Source organism: Anabrus simplex, chromosome 4 (genome assembly GCF_040414725.1).
Source record: "Anabrus simplex isolate iqAnaSimp1 chromosome 4, ASM4041472v1, whole genome shotgun sequence".
Lineage (NCBI taxonomy): Eukaryota > Metazoa > Arthropoda > Insecta > Orthoptera > Tettigoniidae > Anabrus > Anabrus simplex.
Window position 1 is genome coordinate 115,484,429 of NC_090268.1, and position 8,766 is coordinate 115,493,194.

An 8,766-nucleotide genomic window follows, 5' to 3' on the forward strand; every position below is an offset into this window, starting at 1 on the left:
AAATTGCAAAAAACACATACTCATTACTGCTGAAGTAAGCATATTAATCATAAGTTAGCCAATCCATTACTTTTGAACATTATTATTGAGTATTCAATCTAAAATCAAATAAATCTTGCAAGAACTGGAATTATAACCGTAATGTTATTAGAGAAGGTGCAAAATCTAAAACATAATCGCTGAATGTCACCATTTCTGCAAGAATGTCTGTCCAACATACTGATTTATGAGTAATATTAAACTGCACTAATGCTTGGGAGGATGATGATTGGGTTATAAGTCCTTAGACTGGTTCGATACAGCCTTTCATGCCACCCTATCCTGTGCTAAACTTTTCGTTTCTACGTAAGTATTACATCAACTCAAGTCTGTTTGTCATCATGCCTTGGTCTACCTCTACTATTCTTGCCGCTTACACGTCTTTCAAAAACTAAGTTCTGGGTGTTTTAAATGTGTCTTACCACTCTATATCTTCGTTCGTGATTCTACCCATATCATCTTCAGCATTCTTCCGTAATACCACATTTCAAAAGTTCCTATTCTCTTTCTTTCTGAGCTAGTTACTGCCCATGTTTCATCCAGCTCGATGGCTAAACTGTTACCGTGCTGGCCTTTGGCAACGGGTTAATTTCGCTGGTACGGGGGCTGGGTGTATGTGTCGTCTTCATCATCATTTAATTCTCATCATGACCCGCAGGTCGCCTAAGGGTGTCAAATCAAAAGACCTGCACCTGGCGAGTCGAACATGTCCTCGGACACTCCCAGCACTAAAAGCCATGCGCCATTTAATTTTTTTACTTCCATATAATGTCACACTCCAAAACTATCTTTCTGTTATAATTACTATATGTTGGAAGTGACCAAATTTTTTCTCTTAAGAAAGGTCTTCCATGCGTGTGTAAGATTTATCTGCGGACTTCCTTATGCTGACCATGTCACACTGTCTTACACTCGGCTCGGGCGGCTTCGCCTGCAAGAACGACGTACACTTCATACTCTTTGCTTTTTGCATAATATTCTTAAAACTTCTCAACCAGCCTATCTCCATGATCGCATCAAGCTCCTCTCCATAGATCATAACAAAAATACCAGATCCTGCAGCACCATGTGTTTATTCCTTCCTGTACACAGAACAGCAATCTACACGAAATCATTCACCGTTACCGCAGCCCGACAATGGAATGAATCTCTTACTAGTGGACGTCAGAAGCATGTCCAGCAGCTCAGCTTTTAAACATGCCTGTTTCAAAATACAGTACTAGGTAAAAATGCATGACTCATCAAATTATGACCTGAAAACACCTCCGCCTCTTCATCATTACTTCCCTGAAACTTGCACAGACACTTCTTCTTTTTCATTATCTTCTTCTTCTTTTTCATCTTACTAAGCCTTCTCTTCACCTCTCAATTGAAGGGGATATTTCGGTGTTCTTTAGAAATGTATACATTTCCTAAACTTTCTCTTAAGTAGTAGTTATAGTACTCATTATACATATATTTGTAATGTACTCTACGAACGATGTGTATTATATAGATATGATTCTTTTTAAGTGCGGTTACTTTTATTAATACTATTTCTGTTATTATTGTTAATATTACCATATTGTGGTCATCAGTAGTTATGAAATGAAATGGCGTATGGCTTTAAGTGCCGGGAGTGTCCGAGAACAAGTTCGGCTCGCCAGGTGCAAGTCTTTTGATTTGACACCCGTAGGCGACCTGCGCATCGTGATGAGGATGAAATGATGATGAATACGACACATACACCCAGCGCCCGTGCCAGCGAAATTAATCAACTAAGGTTAAAATTCCAGACCCTGACGGGAATCGAACCCGGGACCCCTGTGACCAAAGGCCAGCACGCTAACAATTTAGCCATGGAGCCGGACATCAGTAGTTATTATTGAGTGTTATAGGTTAAGATTGGTTAAGTGTAAGAAAGGGAGTACACCTCTAACTTTGCCAGAATAAATAAAACATATTATTATTATTATTATTATTATTATTATTATTATTATTATTATTATTATTATTATTATTATTATCTGCATTTGTTTGTTCTCCTTACTTCTGCCATAGTTAGTTGTTCTACTACCCAAGCAATAATATTTAACTACTTCCTTTAAGACTTAATTTCTTAATCTAATAGTACCTGCATGATCTGATTTCGTTCGACTGCACTCGATTACTTAGCCTATGTTTTGGATTTATTTATTTTTCGTATTTTTCTCCTTCTAGACTGTGGTCATACCATTCAGCTATCTTCAGGATAAGATTATTAAACAATCAACACAAACAAGTTAGTAATATAATTATCATTAATTTTCATTTGATATATGTCCGGCTCCACGGCTAAATGGTTAGCGTGCTGGCCTTTGGTCACAGGGATCCCGGGTTCGAATCCCGGCAGGGTCGGGAATTTTGACCTTAATTGGTTAATTTCGCTGGCACGGGGGCTGGGTATATGTGTCGTCTTCATCATTATTTCATCCTCATCACGACTTGCAGGTCGCCTACGGGTGTCACATCAAAAGATCTGCATCTGGCGAGCCGAACTTGTCCTCGGACACTCCCAACACTAAAAGCCACACGCCATTTCATTTCATACGATATGTTTTGGACACAATCTTAACCAAACCATTAAAGAATATTTCCTTGGTCAGAGACAAGAATAAATTCAGAGCCACATACGCCAACGTCCAACCACCATGCAAACACGCAGAAGTGGGTACATCCCTCGAAAAAGGGAAGGGCATCCGACCGTCATACTAAGTAGAATCCACGTCAAGTACCGACCCCTGTCAATTTAAAAACACAAGGAAGAAGGTGATGATATGGATACAATACAAGCCGTATTTACTATGCTGTTAATCTTCAGAGATATTTTCTCAGAAGAGTAGCAATGGCAGTAGCAATGGCAAATATATTTGGGCAAAGTGGCTCGATTCTCAAATCAGACTTTCTTTGTTTAAAGCAATGCTTTCACGGCCCAGAATAACAGACATGATATTCTTTCAGGTTTATATCATGTGAAACTGGAAATCTGCAGTCTTGTTTCACATGACATAAAACCTAATGAATATTATGTCTACTGCAGACTTATTTTGCTTCAAGTTACTAGACAGTAAGAATTTTATGTGACTGTCAATATAGAGATCGTAACCACAGGATCTCCAATTTCCGCCGCAGTGCCATGCACTGAACCCCATTTACCCCAGCGCTGCTTTGGCAAAGAATTTTGCACTTACATTTTCTTATTATTCCTTATAATACGTTTCATCAGGTTTAAAAAACTACAAACAGCTAAGTCAAGTTCAGTACAGCTGTCTCGACAATCTGCTCGCTCTACAGCAGCTCAGCTCTATCTTGCGAGCTGTATTTCTTTGCCGGCGCGAAAGAGTGTTACCCCAGCGAAATTCAAGTCCCTGTGTTGGTGCACGGACTTGAAGTCTCCTTGTCCGGGGGGTTGGTGTGGGCCGTGGGCCACCCTCGAGATTCCCAGCGTTCTACGGCGACAGGCCAGCTAACACTCGAAGTGTTCAGCGCCACGCATCAGAGGCTACAATAAAAATATCATTATCTTAAAAGTATAGCCACTTGCACATCGTCTTGCTAATAAAAATAGAGTTATTTTATGACGTCAATTGTAATAAAAGTATATATTTTATCTTTGGATTTCGGCCTGTATAATGTTTTTGGGATTATTCATTGATGGCACGTGTTCAACTTTACCAACAGTGGCGTACGGTGAACATATTCATTACCCCAGCCGCAAGATTTTTTTTTTTAAATATAAACAATCGTAGCCCCACTACAATCTCTAAAGGCAACATTACCATTTTATAAGGCTGCACTTTTCATGGAAAGGTCTACCTGAGAAAGATCTTTCAAGAATATTTTCATCCACACGCTCACACCTACTTCCAAATGATATTCACGGCACTGACGACACCATCATAACTTAATCGGTAGCAGTTTTTAAACAATGTTCTTACAGTTTCATCCGGTGTCCGCCTCCGTAGCGTAACGGTTAGTGTTATTAGCTGCCGTCCTCGGAGGCCCGGGTTCGATTCCCGGTACTGCCAGGAATTTAAGAATGGCAGGAGGGCTGGTATGCGGTTTAAATGGTACATACAGCTCAACTCCAAAGGGGGTGTGCCTGAAAAGAGCTGCACCACCTCAGGATGAGGACACGAGTGTGTACTTACTATCCGGTGAAGATTCGTGTTAGTACAGTCAGGTTTTCACAAGAAATACACTGGAACTGATTTTTTTTTAACCCAAAAAGCATAATCTAAACTAATCAGCAAAATTTAACTGGTATTTTACCGTCGTAGAAGTTTTATGGTTTCACTCGCATACTGAGTGTACGTGCATCAACGACAAACGATGGGAATTATTTGTCACGATGTATAACACACGTTATATTCGTGGAGAATGCCACAGAACTCACGAAACCTTCACCTATAATCCAAGATGAACACTACAAAAATTCACTATAAACCACCATCACAGACAACCATTCGCGCTTAACTCTGTGCTCATGCTGGGCAACCTAAATATTTTTCTGCGGCTATCGGAACACATACTCTACACGTGACATCAATGAATTGCTCGAAAAAACTGTATGCATGCCGAAACCCAAGACTAAAATATATTATTATATATTATATTCGATTTTATATACTGGCTTTATTTTTACTAGCAAGACGATGTGCAAGTGGCTATAATGTTAAGATGTTGATATTTTTGCAGTCTCTAGTGTGTGGCGCTGAAGACTTCGAGTGTCAAGTATTAAAGCCTGGCCTGTCGCCGTAAATTGTTGTCGGGGGAGGGGCCACAGCTTCGCCTCGAGGAAGCTTCAAGTGCATGCGGCACCCAAGCGACCTTAAATTTCGCTGGGGTAGCTCACTATCGCGCCGGCAAGGAAACCCAGCTCACTGGAGAAGCTGAACTGCGGTAGTGCGAGCGGATTGTCGAGACACCTGTACTTGGCTTGGATGTTCGCAATATTTTAAACATTATAAAACGCGTCCTAAGGAAAAATTAGAAAATGTTAATACGAAGTTCCCACGAACCTGCTACGCAGGCGTACCAGGGGGAGAGGTGATACTCCCACGTGGCGCGTCCCAGGTGGCGGATAGGGGGGTCCTAATCGGCTTGCCGGCGGACTTGAGGGAAATAAAATACCTCTCGCGGACCAAACACACACCCCCTGTGGGTGGGGGAGGCTGACGAATAATACACCCACGGTATCCCCTGCCTGTCGTGAGGCGACTAAAAGGGGCGACCAAGGGTTGATTGTATTAGAACCATGAAACTACTTGTGATTAGTACCACCACGCGGAGAACACCAAGGGTTGCTTTTACTTGTGCGTAGTACCACTACATTGGGTACGAAATTGGTTTGTGATTAGTAGCACAGAGGAGCACCGCGCGGTCGGCTTTTGCAGTACCTGTGATTAGTACCACCCTATGAGCAGGACCATGGGATGATAGCTACCATGGTTCTGCCTTGCCTATGATTAGTACTCACTATATGAGGAACACCACGGGATAGGGAGAGGTCCCTGTGGTTAGTACTCTGTGATGAACACCATAGGTTTGCGTTGCCTGTAAATGGCGCCGCAAAGTGAGAAAAACATAGGTCTGTATTGTATGTCGGATTTCATAAGCTCTGAGTAGTACAATAGTGTGTGGAATACCGCAAGTCTCTGCTACTTTTGATTAGTATCGCAACAGAACAAATAACATGGTTCTACTTTGCTAGCGATCAGTACCGTTATGAGGGGCCGATAACTTCGATTTAGGACGCCCTGTTGACTGCACGCATAATCAATTGTGTTATGATATAGCAGTAGTCCTTTGGTCAGTAATACTATTTTGTCACGTCAGATTATGTGAATGTGAGACCTTGCGGGTCGCATCCACTGATTGTTTTAAATTCATGTCCATCCATTCATTCTTCGTTCTCACGCTTTTGAATTCTGGTCAGTGGAGAATTTTAGACTTTTAATATGTCATTCCATTTCGTCTCATTTCGTACCATTAGGGGCCGATGACCTAGATGTTAGGCCCCTTTAAACAACGATCATCAATCATCAATCAATACGAAGTTCTTTACTCCGGCAGCACTGGGGTAGATGGGGTTCAGTGCACGCCACTGCTTTTCAATATACTCGGGAAATTTATTTAGGTTGTCCACCGTGAACACATAGGCAAGCGCGAAGTACAAGAATTTTGTATTTTGTTGCTGTTTACTTGTGGTTTGCCTGTAATGGTACCAGCCAGTGATATTCGCTCTGAGACATTTGGTAATGTTCCATTGGGAGAAGAATTGGAAGGCCACATCTTTTTCAAACAAGCTGAGAATAATTAAAGAAACTACAAAGGTTTGGGAGACCTCCCTTCGAGTTTCTCGGAAAGAATCAGTGGGATTATGTCGTCTTCTGACCTAGCAACACACTATCTTGCTGAAGGGAGAAGCCCCCTCCACGCGTGTACATTCGGCGGACATCTTATCGCAGTACACATCCTTACGGAGTACGTTGACCTGGCCAATCTGCGCCGTAGTCCAACAATTCCAAGTACCATCTCCATCATTAGTCAATTTATGAATGATAGTGGCCTGTTTTAGTGTGTTCTGAAACGTGAATTTTCTATTTGCTTCTAATTTGTATTTAATTTTCAATAGCATTTGTATACTATTAGTTCTGTTCTAGTCTGGCTTTGTGTACTTGTAATGTGTTTTTAACCCTTAATTGAAATGAAGCCGGCCCCGTGGTGTAGGGTAGAGATGGGCAAAAAATAACACAACAGTTATTTTGGAACTGTTCCGTACTCGGAACTGGTCTCTAAGTGAACAGTACGCCGGAACATCCTGTTCCGAAAGAACAGTGTTCCGTGTCGCCTGCACTCTAGGGTTGGGCAGACCGGAACATTCACTTGTTCCGCAACATTAGGAACTTGAGGCGGAATGCTTCGGTACAGAGTGCCGAGACACGGGACACAGGGCACAGGACTGTAACTGCGTCCTAGAGAGAACTTCGAGAGGCAACAGGACATGCTCCGCTTCAGCTGGAATGTGCCTGAACCGAACGTGCTGTGCCAAGGCCGCACTAGATAGATTAGTTGGCCTTGGCTGTGTCTGCCTGTCGATACCGGCTGTGTGCCGCCCTGTGTTGGAGTGTCAACATTTTTTCATCCAGTTATATCTTTAATTCCAAAGCGATGACCCGTATTTTTCTTGGGCTTAAAAGTTTCCTTAAAGTCCAAATTAATTTTTAACATCAATCCCCGAGAAAGTGTTGAGGGAAATTTTCGAGATATTGAAGAAAGTAAATGGAAGTTGAGAGGGAAGGAATTCGAAGTCCAGAGAGCACATTGGGACGCAGGCGAAGCAGCTAAAGCAGTGCAGCGCAGAGCAGATTTTTGTAATCCACACAAATCATTGCACCATCGCAAGTTGACAGACACGGCAGGACAGAGCAGAGCAGGGCGGTTCTGCACGTACTTCCGCCTACCACGCGATCTCTTCGAAACACAGTTTCCTGCGCACGTGTCACGCAGTTAAGAAATGGAGGAGAAAATTACCACAGCCATTCAGTCTCGCCATGTTTTGTAGGTACTGTGTGAATCATGTGGACTGCAATGCAGTATGTACGTATATATGTATGTATGTATGTATGTATGTATGTATGTATGTTCGTGAGAAAATGGCTGAACAGAATTTAATTAAAATCGGTATGTAAATTCGGGGAATAAGGCACTACAGTCCAGGCTATAAATCATTTTATTCACGCTGCGTAACAAGGTAGTTTAGAGAAAGGCCTAAAATGTAATCCACCGAGCAAGTGGCCGTGCGGTTAGGGTCGCGCATCTGTGAGCTTGCATTCGGGAGATAGTGGGTTCGAACCCCACTGTCGGCAGCCCTGAAGATGGTTTTCCGTGGTTTCCTATTTTCACACTAGGCAAATGCTGGGGCTGTACCTTAATTAAGGCCACGCCCGCTACCTTCCCAATCTTCCACCCTTCTTCCGTCGCCGAAAACCTTCGATATGTTAGTGCGACGTTAAACAAAAGCATGTAATCCTCATATATCTATGAAACAATCCATGACCCAAGTTCTCGCAACATATAGAATTTAAGACAAAGTTCTAATGTTGATTATGGAGAGCATCATCGCCGACTCCGTCGCCGTCATCCATCATCACATTTATGTGAAGAGATAAATACGGAAAATCATTTATCATGTCTTGTCAAATATAATTGCAAACGCGTTCACAACAGATTGTGAATGTTAATTGATTTTAGTATCTTGTGTCTTGTGACAACTAGATGAAAATCTAGCAGTACATTTGTAAATACATATTTTTCCCTCTCCCCCACTGTGATCCTATTAATGAATTTACCATGCAAGTTGGTCGTGCGGTTAGGATCGCCTTGCTATGAGCTTGCATTCGGGAGATAGGAGGTTCGAACCCCTCTGTCGGCAAACGTGAAGATAGTTTTCCGTGGTTTCCCATTTTCACACCAGGCTAATGCTGGGGGGGGGGCTGTACCTTAATTAAGGCCTCGGTCGCTTCCTTCCCATTCCTAGCCCTTTCCTATTCCATCGTTGCCATAAGACCTATCTGTGTCGGTGCGACGTAAAAAATATAAAAAATAATCATGAATTAAATTCTTTGCTTAGCCCATATGAACGCCGAATATCGGTAACATAGAAATATCGTTCAGTCTTGTAAACTGGCGAAAGTGGTTGTTTTT